This window comes from Ascaphus truei, chromosome 12 (genome assembly GCF_040206685.1).
Source record: "Ascaphus truei isolate aAscTru1 chromosome 12, aAscTru1.hap1, whole genome shotgun sequence".
NCBI lineage: Eukaryota > Metazoa > Chordata > Amphibia > Anura > Ascaphidae > Ascaphus > Ascaphus truei.
In genome coordinates this window covers 28,906,947-28,925,913 of record NC_134494.1, presented here as the reverse complement: position 1 = coordinate 28,925,913, position 18,967 = coordinate 28,906,947, and the positions used below count along the sequence as shown (strand labels likewise).

At 45.5% G+C, this 18,967-nt stretch overlaps 1 protein-coding gene across 5 annotated transcripts in view; it reads right to left on the bottom strand.

The window, feature by feature from the left end:
* Positions 1–18,967, bottom strand: part of BMAL1 (basic helix-loop-helix ARNT like 1) — a 68,294-nt gene that overhangs the window by 35,091 nt on the left and 14,236 nt on the right. The gene's annotated exons all lie outside the window — the stretch shown is intronic.

Here is an 18,967-nt window from a genome sequence, read left to right as displayed (position 1 = left end):
AGGCGCAGGGGGTAGGTGCTGAGGCTTACAACCCGGAAGTGACAACAACGTTGTGCCGAGCAAGCCAGCCCCAGCGCGCGGGACTGATCTGTAAGCCTCAGCACCTACCCCCTGCGCCTAGGATTCCACCTGGACTGTTGCCTATGCACTGCTCTACTGGACTTATATATCCTTATATGTAAGTTTTTACTTGTTATTTTACTACATTGTTTTATTAAATCTTGACCCTTGGTGCGCTTTTGTGTTTATTTTTTCATTGACGCCTGACGCTTGGAGCCATCCTACGACGGTATCGGTGGAGGAGGGGTGCCTTCACACCACATCAGCTGCAAGAGGGAAGAGTTAATCTATTTCAAGATCCTGCTAGGAAGCAAGAGCGCGGTTTGAATCTACTATCACTGGTATTAATATATTAATATGCAGGAGCATGTACTATATCAATATATGAAACAAGTTCTAATCACGGACTAAACACTTCTTTGTATCCATATTGTTTTTAACGACTGAAAAGACAAACAGAACTAGGCATAAAGTGTAAAGTTCATGTAACGGAGTTTTACGCATTGAAGGTCAATACATTCATTATCACCCCGTAAAGGACTTGCCATCAGACAGGTGGCAAAATGAAATATTTTTCATGATGCCTTTAGACTACTTGAAGTGCCTGGGGCCACTGTATTTAATATAAGCATCTAGACAGATATAAGCAGATGCACAAAAGAAGAAATACATAAAAACATGCCTAACATAGAAAATGAATGTTTGAAAAATAACTAAAAAAATGTGCTTTACAGTACAACGCATTTAGGTTTTAGAGTTTTGGAGTAAGAAAGCAGGGATGCCAACTTCTACCAGGCAAATGGTTACATAGCAAAATTGCTATGTGAAAGGATAAGGTCATCTCAGGTTGCCACTGTCATTGGTGCTTTGGTTTTAAAACTACTGTATGTTGTGTTTTGATAATGACAAAACTCGATTGGTTTTGTATTTTTTTTTTTTTAAATATTTTTTATATTATTGTTTTTAAATTTAGGGCATGTGCTCCTCCTCCTGAACGTCAATTTTTTTCCCCAAAATATTTTCACTTTTTTATAAAACTTCTACAATTTTATTTTTAATAAAACGAAATCTAAAGATGAGCCTTTCATAGGTTTTTGCTCAGATTAATAAATAAAATTGGTCTGAAGTCCGACTCGGAATCGAACGTTGAATTCTCAAACTGCTCGCCTCGGAAAACGCATCAAAACGTCACATCCGTGAAGTTCAGCTTTCGAAACCTGTGAACGTGCCCATCCGTAATAACTGCTTCGTATACTCTGAATTATCCGGAGGCAAACCTGCGCTAGACATGCAGAAATCAAGCACTTACCTACTATAAACCTGTGGTACTTTAAAAAGATGCCATTCTAGCCATTTCATAAGCGCATATATCATACCCTTTTCAGGATGATTTTATTTCTGTCATTTGGAATGAATTAAAACAAAAATAATAACTTTACTGACATTAGAGGGCTTTACTTTATTGCAAATTCCATGTACAAGTACTTCTTAATGTGTCTGGAATATCAAAGTACTAAATATATTATAAACCAACATCTGTTGAATACAGGAGTCCATCACTAAATATATTTATTGGACGATGGTGTTCCTGTATGTATGTTACAAGACCCAGTGCCAAAGAAGGGGTTAAAATGGTACCATAATGCTATCTGTGATCGGTTTTTCCACTCTTTTCTTGGATTATGCCATCTCACCGTAACATGACAAATAACCCAATAGATGGTCACTGCTACCATAACATCAGTGGATATTCCTTCCCATAAAAAGATGATTTTTTCTTTTTTTCAATGCATGTTTTTCCTCTCCTACCGTTCGTTACATATCGATTTCAAATCTGTTTTGGTCTTTTCAGCAGATTTTCTGATACAGGCATACCCCAGTTATGTATGTAATTCCGTTTCCATGTGTCACCAGGTGCTTCAGCATGCAAGATATTTAATAGCTTGGTTACATGCATCTTATCCAGGGGTGCTAAATTCCAGTTCTCAAGCCCAACCCCCTCCCCCAACAGGTGAGGTTTTCAGGATATCTCAGCTTCAGCACAGGTGGCTCATTCAATCCCTGCTTCAGCACACCCACCTTGATAAAGTGCTAGCATGAAACGCGTAGGTGCATTACTTTTGTATCGAGGGTCTTATGCGATCCAATAAAATTCTATTAATTTTACTTATGTGAGCCGCCGCCTTACATTTTTGGCAGTGCTCTCTCTGCCTTGTTCCTATTTTTGCCTGCTTCCGCACAGATGGCTCAATCCGAGGCTCAATCTTTAACTGAGCCTCGGATTGAGCCACCTGTGCTGAAGCTGGGATATCCTGAAAACCTCACCTGTTGGGGCGGCTTGAGGACTGGAGTTGAGCACCCCCTGATCTAATCTATGAAGGGACCAACAGCAAAAATCACATAAAACACAATGTTTGCAATGAGTTGTGTGTACAGTAAATACAAATAGCACGTGTGAGCACATTCACACGTCTCAGACAGGTCTGCAACCCTGCTTTTCACCATTATCTCTTTGCAAACAGTGCTTCCCCTGCAGCAAGGGATTCTGGGTAATGACATGCAAATGAGCACAGTGTGAAGCACCAGGCTGTGGTCCAAGTACCTCTTCTACCCTTTTTGGTCGATGGATTCAACGATAAAGTATGTGAAGCAGGAGAGGCGGAGTTCAAATACTAAAAGGTTAATAATAATAATCCTCCAGAGCTAACAGATATTAGAGGTATTTGCCCAAGGACCTTATTCTATATTCGTCAAAAAGTGACCGTTCTGACCATTTGCCCCAGAGAATTTAAGGGAGATTCAGCCGAAAATGGCGCTTTCGGTCTGTAGAAAATGAATATGGAGATCAACGTGTCTCAGGATCTCTCAAATATAGTGTCTAATTGGTTGCATGCTTCAATAATATTGATAAACATCAAAGAATTTAGTCCAAGACCAAAAGTGAAATCATTGGTATATGTATTTCAGGCCTAAAAATTAGGAATAGTGCAGTACAGAACAGGACACACACACGGACACACACACACACACACACACACACACACACACACACACACACACACACACACACACACACACACACACACACACACACACACACACACACACACACACACACACACACACACACACACACACACACACACACACATCTTTTCAATTATAGCCCTTGGACACCTGCCAAAATACTTCAAGGGCCTACTTGAAAGAAAGCAATATGGGTCATTTCCTGACCAAGTTCTTTGAGAGAGAGAAAAAAAAAAAAAAAAAACTTGTCACTGAATTACACTCAAACCCCTATTTTAGGCTTTCTGGGTCATAGAGAAATGTCTCTAACCTTTTATACGGGACCAAGATACAACTTGCGTAGAACAGTAAATGGCACTCACATGGGCTATGCAAACGTTCAGATTTATTTACAATCCAGGATCAACTTTTCGACCCTCCGTGGATCTTTATCCACTCGTACACATACAGCAGCCTTCACAACTTTACATGTTATCAGAAAGGGAATTCACAAGGATTATATAGCACCTTTTGTTTCAGGAAATGAAAAGGCTACAAATACTATAGATCTTGATTAACGAAACCTACTTTAGGTTTAGAGCCTCCGTAATTAACATTTAACCGCACAGGCATCTCTCCTAGTAATTATAGAAGTTTGGAGTCTATGCAATTCGTTAACAGCTACTGTAGCAAGCATAAAAGACTTATTAAAAAGGCAGCAATATGCCCACTTTTCTTTTGTTCCAGCACAAGTGAAGGAGACAGCAGAAAGCATGTTTTGTTCCATCTTTGATTCTTTGCAGCCTCTCATCACATGATTGGCTTAATCATGCAGTAAAGCTAATCATGTGTACACTAACACCTCCAAGCAAATCAAGGTCAGAGCAAAAAAAGTAGGTCAACGGACTCAGCTGAGACACCCAGCAGAATCAAGATCTAGCTAGGCAAGCACTGCTGACTTCACACTGCTTTATCCTTCATTGATCTATCATGAGCGACACTCACATTACAAAAATATGCCCCCGCCACCACCTTCCCAATACCCTCACCTTTTCCTTGCTGCTACATTTGTCCAGTTGTGCTCATGTTATTACAACTCATTTTAGACCACTGGTCTGGAGGGCTCTCGCTTGTGGGGTCTTTTCATCTTGGTACGATTGTTTACATTTGTCAGGAAAGAACTTACTGACTTATTGAAGTAAAGGCCATTGTTAACCACTGTTGGGATATAGGAATCCCTATACATTGGATTTTACAAGTGTACCTGTCAGCAACCGTTGGACCGGAATTGCGATGTTAAAAGAAAATATCAATATTGACTTATTTTTTTTATTTTTTTTAAATCGGGACACAACGCTCAGTCACCCATGGGAGTCAATGACATTTTAGGGACATTGGGGGAATGTGACATGCAGTTTAAAACAAGGCATCCTCATAGAAGGCGGATCTGCCAATGTTAAAGGGATCCCTTTACCCTCTACCCACTCATTTCCCAGATCGGCTTGCCTCCTTCCTCTAAATCAGTTTCCTTCCATCTCTGATGTTCACTGATCAGCAGAAGTAGGACATTTTAAAATCTAATTTATTTAAAAAAAAAACGCCATAAAATGATATTAAAAAAAAAAAGAATAATTTGTAAGGCATTTCGTTTTTTTTATTAAACGTTGTCTTTGTATGTTGATGTCCCTTTCACCATTGTTCCCCTCTTTCTGCACCCAATGAAGATATGATAAACAGTTGGAGAAGCATTTATCCCCACCCCCCCCCCCAATTGAACAGATACTTATCTTGATAAATATGATACATTTGAATAATATCGTTATCATGAGAAATTTTATTATCCAAGCCAAACGTCCACAGTTATGAACGAAAGCCTACCATCCAGTACCCCAGCGGTGCGCAAACTGGGGGAGTGCAGGATTTTTGTGGAGGGGCGCGGACGGTTGCAGAGGCCACGCGCTCTTCCCCGAGGCATTTAAATGAAATGCCAGGGGACCACGCAAGGCCTCTGCAACCTGTACTTACCTGGATTCAGACGGCTTCTGCTCACGTTGCTGTGATGCGGGGTCATGTGACGTACTGCGTCGGGGCCAAGTGACGTCACGTGACCCTAGGCATCATTTGACGCCAGGTCACTCGGGGGGGGAAGCACGAGCCAAAAAAACCTTTGCGCACCCCTGCATTACCCCGTAAACGGCTGCATACTTGTACCAGTGTCAAACATCACACTTTTTCTAGTATCTCAACACGGCCAGTACATCTGACCTGATCAAGAGAGGCAAGTGCCTGAAAGCTTGTGTAGCCCTCTGTAAACAGCACGGGCTATACCTGTCTCCCTTCTACTGTGGTAAGTCCTGTTAAGATCAGGCACCAGTAATCATCATGGGTTTTCCCCTTTCATAGCCCTGCCCTGAGTGGTAGATGCAGGCCTGGACTCTGCTGCAGGCGTGAGCAAGAGGGGAGGTTCTGCTGACATCACGAGAGGTGGGGCTAGCTCTATATTTAGCAGCCCACTCCTGTGAGTAGTGGTAGTTATGCCGAGAGTCTGCAGTTCAGTAGTTATGCCGAGAGTCTGCAGTTGAGTTAGTATGCCGTGAGTCGAAGAGTCCTGCGGATCGGTCCGAGGAGTTGGAGGAGACCGCGGTCTCACCTGCGCAGCGTGCGGGAGCAGAGAGAGGAGTGGAGAGATTCAGCCTGGACCAATGCCCCTCACCCCACTGCCTGGGGTGATAGGGAGAATCCAAGCCCCACCGCGAGGATACCCTCGGGGGTGGGCCACGGGGTATTGAAGCCCTAGCCCAGACCATCCTGTCGGATGAGAGACTTGGAGGGAAGGAGAGGAGGAATTATCTGTGTGGAAGGAGAGTGGCGTAATTAGCAAGTCTTTGCTGTTGTTGTTGCAGCTACTGGAAGCCACTACCGTTGGGAGATTGCTGATCTGTCAATAAAAGAGGCTATCCTTTGTTACCAAAGACTGTGTGTGAATTGGAAGCTATTACCCTGGGACCCAAGGGATTCTTCTATACAGGTCCTGTCCCATATTCCTGGGAGTATAGAAGATGGAGGCGCTGCACCACTAAGAGATCATGGAGGCTACCACCCCAGAAGCCCGGTCCTGGCTCCCCAATAACATCGCAGGAAGCTCAGGCCCTCCTGTTCCTCACAGGTATGCACCACACCTCATGTAATCTGCCCTCATGCACCCTAGACACCACCGTAGAGTCTGGGGGGAGGGGGAAAGCAGGGTTACACTTGTTAATAATGTAATATACCTGTATCCACGTGTTGGTGATGTATTTTCTCCTACATATTTGACTGAGCTCAGACAGCTACTACATTATCTTGCACAACAATATATATTATGAACTCATTGCATTTCTCTAGTTATTCATCTTTAGATGCTTTGAGATTTTAAACCAAGCGGTGGAACAGGCTAGCACTCAAAATATCTCCTCGTTTAACATAAAACTGAAATTCAGACATTTCTTTCCATTGTTGTAAATATTTTTTTTAAACTCTAGTTTCAATCTGAGAGAGAGAGATATATATATATATGCACCCTGCTAAATTATTCCCCTGTCCTGCATGTCAGCCCTGGTAGCTTCAGGCAGTGCCAGGTTAACAGCTATCACAAGGCTGTACATGTGAGTCAGTTCCCTTTAGTGATTACAATGTTGCACTTTTAGGCACATGTCTGGCTGGTAATGTCTAAAACATAGGTGGGCATCCTATTTTTCAATGTAGCCACAGGTGTGGTGAATGAGTAGTGAAATTCGCCACACCATGTAAAAATTGAGAATTCTCCCCCCCCCCCTTCCTCCCCACATATCATCATCTCCTCATCCCGAATTGTGTTTCTTCTTTACTTATCTCCTTGCAGACAGCACCCGAACCTGTCCCTGCAGAAGTCTCTGGCGCTGGCTGTGTGTGGGCTCCGCCCCTGCCGTTCTCTGATTGGTCATCCTCTCTTTCACTCAGCACTCGCCTACTCACTGCTCCCGTCCACAGCCTCTCAGCACAAACGCTTCTACCGACCACCGCCACCACACTCGCAGCCACGCTTCCCGCCTAGACAGTGGTAATACCGGACACATGCGTGTCCAGTAGCTGACAAACTCAAATTCACCGCACTTTCATGGCCAATTCACCACTTGTGGCGATTGGGTTGCCCACCTCTGGTCTAGAAGTTGCTGGGGGGGTGGGGGGGTAGTCGTTACATATCTAGTTGATTGACATATTGCAAGTTTTAGTTCTGCCTAGTTACCTGGGGCAGATTAAAGGCCACTCCTTTGATATAAAAAGGAGGGAATAAGACTTCTTTTATTCAGACCTCTACAATCAGGGTCTTATACCATAAGGGAGACCTCTACTCTATCCCCATATCATCAGCCCCAGAAAAGATCCTTAACATCAGGAGGTCTCCAGGTCTACCTGGCCTGTGGGGTAAGGAGCAGTCAGTTTATGTTATTCTTGAGCAAACTTTCCCTGCCTGGACAATAATAGAGTCCCTATAGTACAGGAGTGAGGGGCATTCTGTCACCATATGGGGTGAAAGGACGAAAGCTTCTCTATGCCCAGACTTCCCAGTGAAGATGCCTAGGAGGAGAACCTGTTGGGGCCTAAGCTGCTAGAATCTGCATTGGTGAAGGAAGCAATCCTGTTACAGGGATATGCAAGGTCCTGGGAGCGGGTTCCATGTTCTGGGTTAAGTTGGCATCAGACATGGATTTCTACCAATGGGAAGATTGTAAGACGGTGAAAAACGGATGTATGCTACTACCCGTCCTGTTGAGGAGTAATAATGCTGGTCCAGAGTAAAGTGCTGCAAGTTCCTGGCGCCTATTCTATTTTTGTTCTATCACTCCTCAATTACCGCCCAGGCTTGAACCCACTGGGGGGGGGGGGGGGGGGGGGTTTGTACACATGTACACACTGTACACACACATATATATATATATATATATATATATATATATATATATATATACACATACATATATACACACACACACACACACCTCTACAATGTAATGCAACGCCCAACCCTTTCAGCAACTGTGCCAGACATTTTGCATATCAAAAAGCACAAATCAATGACCCTTTAAATGCACCCGTTACCTACATGCAGAGTCTGAGCTCTTTACGGCTGTGAAGAATCTCCAGCATCAATAGTGCTGTAATAAACTATAAGATTTGTTTCATTGGCGGGCGATTGCTTGCTCATTGAGCTAAATCAATGCAAGGAAAATAAACTTTGAGGAAATGATTTTACTGCGCAATGTATTACCTCTCAGAGGAAAATAAATAAAAATAAATGTGTGTGCAGAAGCCATCGATCCTTCTATTGCAAATGTGTGTCTTACCTTGGAACGGTTGTTTCAAGTCCCAATGAAAGCTCTATGTGATGAGCACATTAGTTATAGCAGGTACAAGAAGCCCCATCTCCCCCTTTTCTGATGATGCACTTCATCCATTTGCCTACATCTTATAATTGGTCAAACTGTATCATCAGTGAAAAGCATCTTCACTGAAGAAAATCAATACATAACAATAGGAGGCTCAGGAAATTTAGGTTACTGAAGAGCAATGTGTAATGATTGGCATTAGGATTTTTACTGGTCAGGAAATTCCTGTAACAGGTGATGCATTGATAATTTACTTATTTCTTTCTATTCCTGGGATTATTAACAGATCATTTTTGACATGTATATAAACCTATTTTTTACATTAAGGTCTGTAATTAAAAATGACAGGGATATTAAGTATTTTAATCAAATTTGGTACTTCAGGGGTTAATGGTTCAGTTGGTTAGAACTCGTGTTAAAAATACAATCATTGTTTTCATGACAAGTCAAGATCCTTCCTGTGTCTGTGCTCATCTACAAAGATGGCTTTGTTGGAGGGCTATCACTGACGGCCTACTAAAACGTGACATATGTATAGTTTAGAAGGCTAAAGACGATAGCCAGATCCTGGGTTGTCAGCCTCAAAGAAATCCTTACATTTCTAAAATATCACAGACACATTAGAGAAATTTGATAAACCGGTCACCACTTACTTGGAGGGCTTTATTAAAAATGAGGATATTATGTGACATCCTCTATTCTGAAGAATAACGTTTAGATATTTGTAATCTTCTAAGGAAACGGATGCCATAAGGCCAAACCCTTCACGTTTAGGAAGTAGCAAGAGACAGATATCCATTTGTCGCTCAAAGTTAGGAGGAAGCTGGTCAAAATTAGTGTTACATTCAGCAAACTCACCTGAACCTATTGATATGACTCACGTCTAAGTATTAAAAAAAAATAAGATATGAGGCCTTTTATATATTGAGTCAGACTTTGGAATCCAAAGAAGGGAGTTTTTTTTCTCCTTAAGTCATAAAACTGTAAGCCTCGCTGATTTACGACAGAGGTGGGCTTATGTTGTTTCAATGAGGAAGAAACCGTACATAAATTTCACTAAGGTAAGAAGAAAATCAGAATCGACAGAGCTGTGTTTTGGGATCAGATCAAGTGAATTCTCTTCTACTCCAGTGACTTCTCTGGAACAGGATCTAGGACATATGGTAACGTACTATATAGGGATTTGGTTTATCTTTTATTTTAAGAAATTGTTCTGCATTTATTATAACTGTATGTTCTTGTAATAATCTTTTTCTATAACCTAAGCACTGATTTATATATATATATATATATATATATATATATATATATATATATATAAATAAAACTAATATAAGTGATGCTTTGGGATCTGAATGAACGGTTTGCATGCTTTGTATAGAGTAAAGTACATTTTCAGGCACATTTTGCTACAACAGATAAGTGTATCGTTTTTCTTTAATAAACCATGGCAGATAAAATATGGATCTATTTGCATATTTCTTGTGTGGTGGAAGCAGGTATTATTGCAATCAAGTAAGGGGTAAATATTAACTCATTTGAAGTACCTTGTGGAGGAGAAAGGTGAGTTAGCTAGTTTTGCCGTGTGTATTAGCCCTGGTTGCATATCTAAGGCCTGGGACATGGTCAGCGCATAAGTGCTGAGCCGTGCTGCTGCTCGGCACTGAGCCCCTGCAGCCGCAATGAGAGCGGCTTTAGCAGGGGCTCGCGCACGCGTCAGCACGCTTGGGGAAGCGTGTGTCTGACGGTGTTTTGAAATTTCCCCGCTTGCCAGTGCGCAGGGCCGGTCACGTGAGCGGTTCGCCCAACGAGGGCGAAATAGCTCCGTGACGTCACTGGCCCACCCCAGTCCCGCCCCCTGATGGCGCGCTGTGTAAGGCCAGGGAAAGCACCGCATTCCCTGAGCCTCAGCGCGCCTCAGCACTGGTTAAAAGGCACTATGTCCCAGGCCTTAGTCACAGACTCACAAGTGTGCTGTTCGTGACAGATGGTATATCGGGACAGATTGAGGGGAGATATTATTAATTTGAGGGACCATGGCGGAAGATGAGAATTGGGTCAGCTAGATAGCTGTGTACTAAACCTTGTCCCATATGCAGGTCACGTGCGTGCCATACGTGACAAGGCCCTTTGAGCAGATTCCGTACTATTGCATGAAGAGCCCCATTAAATTAAATGGGACTTCTCCTGCGGTTGCACGTCACCTGCACTATCACACGTTACAGAATATGGGCCTTAGATTATCATTTTATTAGCAAGTTCATATGTTTCAGAAGATTGTGATTTCTTCTGTTTTCTCCAACACATTCACAGAATGGCTGCGGTTTTAATTAAGCAATATAAATATAGCATTTGTGAATTAACACTCCTTTTATGTCATGTTGCTAAAGAAAACGATTAGACTAAACAAGATACATACAGAATCCCATCAGATGCACTCAAGAGAGACCCACTCCTGATGCAAAGTTAAAAAGAAATGTACAGTAGGGCCCCGCTCATATGGCGGGTTCCGTTCCAGGCCGCCGCCATAAAGCAGGGCCCTACAATACTGTACCTTTGAAAACAGATGCAGAGCTGTAAACCGACTGTTTCGCTGACAAATGGCATCCGACAAGGAGTTGCGCATGCACTAAACCTTTTGTTTAGTGACAGATGGATACTTTGCTGCTGAGCGCGTCATGCTGAAAATCGCCAGAAAAACGGAACAAGCGCCGAACCTAATGAATATGGATATACATTGGGAAAAGCCGTATGAGCGGAACGCTGTAAAGTGGAGCACCATAAAGCGGGGCCCTACTGTATTAAAGTTCAACATTATAATCTCAGATAGCACCCCTCCCTCTCATACTTTAGCTGAGCAGGGACCCCAATTATTGGTAAAGAAAACTCCCTTATTCTATATTCTTAGAATATAATTTCTCATTGCATTTCAGGTAGCAATAAGATAAAATTAGGTTAGTAAATAATATGGGAGTCACAATTAGAACAGTCATCCCAGAATATCCCATAACCATTGATGAAGTTGGGAAATCTTGTGACCCGTCATTTACCTTCAGAGATTGTCAGGTTCTCAGTGTTGGGACTTCATTCTCAGAGGTTAATCTCTCAGGGAAGCCAAGCAAAACACCAATTTGGCTGCTTAGGTAGGGTGACCATTCGTCCCGTTTTTCCCGGGACAGTCCCAGTTTTTCGTGTGCTGTACCGGTTGCCTGACTGTCCCGGTTTTTTGTGTCGGCAGCGGTGCGCGGGGATGAGGGGGGCGGTGCGCGGCGGCGGGGAGGAAGAGGATGCAGAGCAGCTAGGCAAGTATTTTTTCTTACTGCCAGGAGTTGGGCTTCTGCAGAAACGAGCCGGGCCGCAGGGGATTGGATGGAGAATGCTGGGGGGCGGGGCTTTAGAAGGCTGGGCCGCAGGGGATTGGATGGAGTATCCGGGGGGCGGGGCTTTAGAAGGCCGGGCCGCAGGAGATTGGATGGAGTATCCGGGGGGCGGGCCTTTGCCTCTCCCTGGCACTCTGGCCCTCCCTCTGGCTCCTCGGCAACCTGGCTCTCTCCCTCACACCCCCGGCTCCCCCCCTCGCTCCCCCCGGCACCACCCCGGCTCCCCCCCTCGCTCCCCCCCGGCTGCCCCCCTCGCTCCCCCCGGCACCCCGGCTGCACCCCTGCTCCCCCCTCGCTCCCCCGGCAACCCGGCTCTCTCCCTCCCCCCTCAGAGCCGCTCACAGTCTGCCGCCTCCGCCGAACCCGCAGCCGCCGCAGGTAGGCATATGGGTGTGACAGTGTGACTGTGTGTGAGTGTGACAGTGTGTGTGAGTGTGACAGTGTGTGTGTGTGAGAGTGTGACAGTGTATGTGTGTGTGTGTGAGTGTGTGAGTGTGTGAGTGTGTGTGTGTGTGTGTGTGTGTGTGTGTGTGTGTGTGTGTGTGTGTGTGTGTGTGTGTGTGTGTGTGACAGTGTGTGTGTGTGTGACAGTGTGTGTGAGTGTGACAGTGTGTGTGAGTGTGACAGTATGTGTGAGTGTGACAGTGTGTGAGAGTGTGACAGTGTGTGAGAGTGTGACAGTGTGTGAGAGTGTGACAGTGTGTGTGAGTGTGACAGTGTGTGTGAGTGTGACAGTGTGTGTGAGTGTGACAGTGTGTGTGAGTGTGTGAGTGTGACAGTGTGTGTGTGAGAGTGTGACAGTGTGTGTGTGTGTGAGAGTGTGACAGTGTGACAGTGTGTGTGAGTGTGACAGTGTGTGTGAGTGTGACAGTGTGTGTGAGTGTGACAGTGTGTGTGAGTGTGTGACAGTGTGTGTGTGAGAGTGTGACAGTGTGTGTGTGAGAGTGTGACAGTGTGTGTGAGAGTGTGAGAGTGTGTGTGTGAGAGTGTGACAGTGTGTGTGTGTGAGAGTGTGACAGTGTGACAGTGTGTGAGAGTGTGACAGTGTGACAGTGTGTGAGAGTGTGACAGTGTGACAGTGTGTGAGAGTGTGACAGTGTGTGTGAGAGTGTGACAGTGTGTGTGAGAGTGTGACAGTGTGTGTGTGAGAGTGTGACAGTGTGTGTGTGAGAGTGTGACAGTGTGTGTGTGAGAGTGTGACAGTGTGTGTGTGAGAGTGTGACAGTGTGTGTGTGAGAGTGTGACAGTGTGTGTGTGAGAGTGTGACAGTGTGTGTGTGAGAGTGTGACAGTGTGTGTGTGACAGTGTGTGTGTGTGTGAGAGTGTGACTGTGTGTGTGAGAGTGTAACAGTGTGTGTGTGAGAGAGTGTGACAGTGTGTGTGTGTGTGTGTGTGAGAGAGTGTGACAGTGTGTGTGTGTGACAGTGTGTGTGCTAGAGTGTGACGGTGTATGCGAGAGTGTGTGTGGGAGTGTGGGAGAGGGGGAGAGAGTGTCAGGATTGCCTAGACCTCCTGCCTAGCCATAGCTTCCTTGTCCACTGGGTGTGCTGTTGTCTTCTGTTGGCTCTGGGTTCCTCTGTCTGTCTTCTTGTTGCTCCTGTCTCTGTCCTTTATAGCTTGCTTCCTGTCTGTTGCTTTTGCCTTTGCTTGCTAGTCAGACTCCTACAGTATGCTCATGCCTGTCTTTGATCCTGACCTGTTTCCTGTACCTGTACCTGTATTGTAGTCTGCTCACAGTAAAGGTCCTTGCTAGTAATCTGGCTTGTCCCTGGTTATTCCTGCTCCCCGGTCTCAGTCCCTGCTCCATGTTCTTAGTCCCTGTCCTGCCCCGCCTGTCCTGTTCCAGTCTCCTCGTTGCCGACCTCTGCTTGTACCTAACGTCGCTGCCTGCCGCCTGCCTCGGACCCCTGCTTGTACCTGACTTCGCTGCCTGCTGCCTGCCTTGGACCTCTGCTTGTGACCCCTACTACGCTCGTGCTGTTCCGGCCACCGAGATCCTACCCGCCACAGGAGTCTCCCGTGACAGAAAGCAAAGGCCACTTCTGGATCTCGCTGGAACAGATTCTTCTTCTGCCTGCACCTTTTCCTGCCTGCTGCAGCAGACCACATCCGCATGGTTGAAGATAAGTACTTTCGTTTCTTTTTTGGAAATCCAAGTTGGGATTTTGAAAGGTTTTTTTTTGTTGTTGCTGCTAAGTGTTCTGCAAGAATTATTGCGTTCATAACGAAAAAACATTTTTTCTGAGACTAGAACTGTTGCTACCGACTATTGCAGCTTTCTTTGAGATGTTTATTTTTGCAAAGGTTTCTGCAGGGTTTTTTGTGCCACTTTCTCCCTGAGAAGAATTCCCTTTTACAAAAAAAAAAAAAAAAAAAAAATAAAAACCCTCCCTGCAGTACCTGTTTTTGCCATTTTCAGACTTTCATTACCTGGACAAGAATTGTCTCTGCATTGTGGGTGGGCCACTGCAGATTTTCAGACTCACATTTCTATTTAAGACGGTTACCTTGATTTACTGCTGTTCACAGGGTCTTTATTTCAAAAGACAAAAGTGCTCCCATTATTTTGTTGCTACATGCTTTGATTTTCTTGCATCTATAGTTTTTCATATGATTGGTTCTAAGGTTTCATGTTTACCTGCAAGTTCCCCTAAAGTTTGTTTCTCTGCAACTTATGATATCCCTACGCCTGATATCAAAGGTTTCAGATTTGACTGCAGGGTTCTCTGTCTGATATTCCTATGTCAAAAGTTTCAGATCTAACTACAAGTTTTCTCTGGATTCGTTTCCTGCTGTCTATGATATTTCTATGCCTGATATCAAAAGTTTCAGATTCAACTGCAGGTTTTCTTTGTCTATATGATATCCCTACGCCTGATGCATAAAGATTTAGATGTAACTGCAGGTTTTCTCTGTCTGTATGATATCCCTACGCCTTATGCCTAAAAGATTCAGATATAACTGCAGGTTTCTCTGTCTATGTTTTTTCCTTGCATTTATAATCTCTGTGACTGATGTTAAAGTCTCAAAGGGTCAGCTCTCCTATCTTGTGTCTCTCTGTGTCTAATATTCCTGTTGTTCATTCTAATGCTTCTGCTTTAAAAACACATTTCCACTTTACTGGTTTCTTGGGAAGTGTGGTTTAATTATGGCTCCCACTCAAACAGTCTTGAGCAGTAAATGTGAACACAGTACCACTGATTCTTCAGAACTTCTCAAAGCAAGGAAGAAGAAGAAAAAGAAGGGAGGCATTACTGTGGAAGTTGCAGAAGAAATTAAGACTGAAAATTTAACCTCAGAGTCTGCATTTGATGAAAGAGATATGCTGCAGCTTAAGGCAACTCACAGACGTATCCCAAGAATAGTGGAAGAAAAGAAAGATGCCCCTTCTCAGACGCTTCAAGCCGCACAGAAAGCGATTGATTGTCTTTATGAACGTTTAGATAAGGAGCAAGAGGCCAAGACTGCACTACAAAGCTGTCTATCTTCAGCAATTGCTAAGTGTGTTCTCCAGGAGAAAGAAAGAGAGCAGTTGGAGAGGGACAGGGTAATCCTGTCAAGTAAGCTGGAGAAGGCCTATGCTGATAATGCGCAGTACCAGAGTTTCATGGCTCAAGTTGGCGCAAAACTGGAAGCCTCTGAGGAGAAGAATTGCCACTTCAACACAGAACTACGTTCTTTGAGAGAGATCTTCGAAGGGTTAAATAGCAGTTTTGAAATGGTAACCCAGGAGTGCAAGAATCTCTATGTCCAAGTCAGTGAAGGAGATAAGAAGCTCCATGAATTAGGAGAGGAGAAGAAACAGTTGGCCCAGGAAAAGTTAGACGTGCAGACAGCACTGCAGAATGCAGAGAGAGTGCTGCAAGAAGAACGTGTCTCCCTGGAGCGGCGCACACAAGCAGAAAATATGCTGCAGAGTCAGCTGCGAGAACTGCGTACACATCTGCAGGACACCAAAGAGAAATGGGTAAATGCTGAAGAAAAGCAGCGAGTTCTGCAGGAAGAAAGTTTCCAGACTGCCTACAAAATAAGTATGATGCAAGATTATTTGAGTACCCAATGTGTCCCCAAAGAACAGCATGAGGAGCTGAAGGCCACACTGAGCATAACCAGAGCCTCGCTGGAGGAAGAGCTAAAGCTAGCAGCTGAACACACATCTCAGCAGCTCACAGCGCTGCAGGCGCAGATCGCTGAGCTCAAGACACAGCTTGCCAAAAAGGAGGAGAGAGAGAAGGTTTCCGTCTGTCAAGTGGCTGGCCTGACACAGCGCTATGAGGTCAAAATGGCTGATGCCTGCAAATTATTGGACCACACAGCCCGTGATAAGGTCCGGCTGCAGCTGGAGCTGGACAATGCCCGGAAGGAGTACCGGCAGCTGCAGATCAGAAATGAAGAAGATGAAACATATTTAAGCTTTACTCTGAGTCAGCTGGGAGATATGGAGTCGCGACTCAACTCCAAAGAAGCCGAACTGACAACTGCATTGAGTGGGAAAAGAAGTGCAGAAGGACAGCTTCAAGAGCTGAAAAATCAAATAGCTGGTCTTAATGAGACTTTAGGTGATACCACAAAACGGCAGTCATAAAAGGAGACCATGGAGCGTGAATTCTATGTTCCCACTTACACATGTGAAAAGTCTGCACCCGTCATTGTTGCCCATATTCCTGATGTCCATGCCTCTGCAATGGAGTTGAACGTATCCATTGAGAAGTTCCAGATTCCAAAACTAAAAGAGATATATTGGTCACAAAAAGAGACCACGGAAAGTGAATATGTCCCCTCTGCCGCATGTGAAGAGCCTGATGTATCTGTGTCCGATGCCCCTGCTATGACGTTAGACGGATCCCTGGTGAAGTTCCTTGCTATGCCTAATATTCTTGATGCTGATGCCAACGCTCTTGCGATAAGGATAAATGCACCTCTCACAGATTTCCCATCAGCACTTGACGTACACATTAAGTTGGCCTTCCATCAAGATGTCCCTGAAGAGCCTGGAAGGTTGTCCGGAGTTGTTGCTGATCCCTATGTTCCTGCAAAACTTGGAGTGTTGTCCGAAGGCCATCGTGAGTCGGCCTTCCATCAGGGACACCTTGCTAAACCAGGAGGGTTGTCAGGAGGATCTACTGGCTTCTCTGCCCCTGCTTTTGGGTTGAACGCACCCATTTGGAGGTTCCTTGCTGCACGAAATGTACCTGTGGAGTACCCTCTGCCCACTGACAAGCCACCAGAGGTGGGTCACCTTGAGTCGCCATTTCATCAAGGCCTCCGGGAAGAGCCTGGAGGATCGTCCGGAGAACGCTCTTGAGAGGGGGGAGTAATGTCAGGATTGCCTAGACCTCCTGCCTAGCCATAGCTTCCTTGTCCACTGGGTGTGCTGTTGTCTTCTGTTGGCTCTGGGTTCCTCTGTCTGTCTTCTTGTTGCTCCTGTCTCTGTCCTTTATAGCTTGCTTCCTGTCTGTTGCTTTTGCCTTTGCTTGCTAGTCAGACTCCTACAGTATGCTCATGCCTGTCTTTGATCCTGACCTGTTTCCTGTACCTGTACCTGTATTGTAGTCTGCTCACAGTAAAGGTCCTTGCTAGTAATCTGGCTTGTCCCTGGTTATTCCTGCTCCCCGGTCTCAGTCCCTGCTCCATGTTCTTAGTCCCTGTCCTGCCCCGCCTGTCCTGTTCCAGTCTCCTCGTTGCCGACCTCTGCTTGTACCTAACGTCGCTGCCTGCCGCCTGCCTCGGACCCCTGCTTGTACCTGACTTCGCTGCCTGCCGCCTGCCTTGGACCTCTGCTTGTGACCCCTACTACGCTCGTGCTGTTCCGGCCACCGAGATCCTACCCGCCACAGGAGTCTCCCGTGACAGAGAGAGAGAGGAGAGGGGGAGAGAGAGAGGAGAGGGGGAGAGGGAGAGAGAGAGAGACAGAGAGAGAGAGAGAGAGGGGAGAGGAGAGAGAGGGGGGAGAGAGAGGGGAGAGGGGCAGAGATGGGAGAGGGGGAGAGAGAGAGAGGGGAGGAGAGAGAGGGGGGAGAGAGAGAGGGGGAGAGAGAGACGGGGGAGAGAGAGAGAGGGGGAGAGAGAGACGGGGGAGAGAGAGGGGGAAGAGAGAGGGGGAAGAGAGAGGGGGAAGAGAGAGGGGGAAGAGAGAGGGGGAAGAGAGAGAGAGAGAGAGAGAGAGAGGGGGAGGGAGAGAGAGAGAGAGAGAGAGAGGGGGGGAGGGGAGGAGAGAGAGACGGGGAAGAGAGAGAGCGGAAAGAGAGAGAGGGGAAAGAGAGAGGGAAGGAAGAGAGAGAGGGGGAGTGAGAGAGGATGGGAGAGAGAGAGGGGGGGAGAGAGGGGGGGAAGAGAGGGGGTGAGAGAGAGAGGGAGAGGGGGGGAGGAGGAGGAGGAGGAGAGAGGTAGAGGAGAAAAGGGGAGGGAGAGGAGAGAAGGGGGGTGAGAGAGAGGAGGGAGAAAGAAGGGGGGGGGGAGAAATCGATTGATCCGTGGGGGGGTGATGTGAGATGCAGGGGGGGGGGGTGATGTGAGATGTAGGTGGGATGTTTAAACCAAAATCATTAAAAATATATACACATTGTTTATTCAAAAGTATGAGTTAATTATTATTTATTACCCCCACTTCTTTACACGTCTATTTTGTGATTTACCCGTCGAACATGTTATCCAGATAGGGGTTCCCCAAAATGTAACGAAATACTTAAAGGGTTCCTCCAAACAAAAAAGGTTGGGAATCACTGCTCTATACACACAAACACACACTGCAGCCCCCATCTCCATACACACAAACACCCACTGCAGGGCCTACCTCTGTATACAGAAACACACACTGCAGCCAGGGTTGCCACCTTCTATTGAAGGCTAACGCGGAGATAACATTTTTTTAGATCTATTTATTATATATTTATTTATCTTGCCTTTGGCTGTATCCTCCCCTCCAAATTCCGTCAACATGGCTGCGCGACGTCACGTAATACACATTGCCATAACAATGAGCTGCTCCGTGACGTCACGCGGCATCAAGTTGACATGACAATGGGATGCATTATGGTGACGAGGCATCACGTGATGCCACATTGTCATGGCAACATGTCCCCGCCTGACGTTAGGGTCTTGTTGTCATGGCAACGA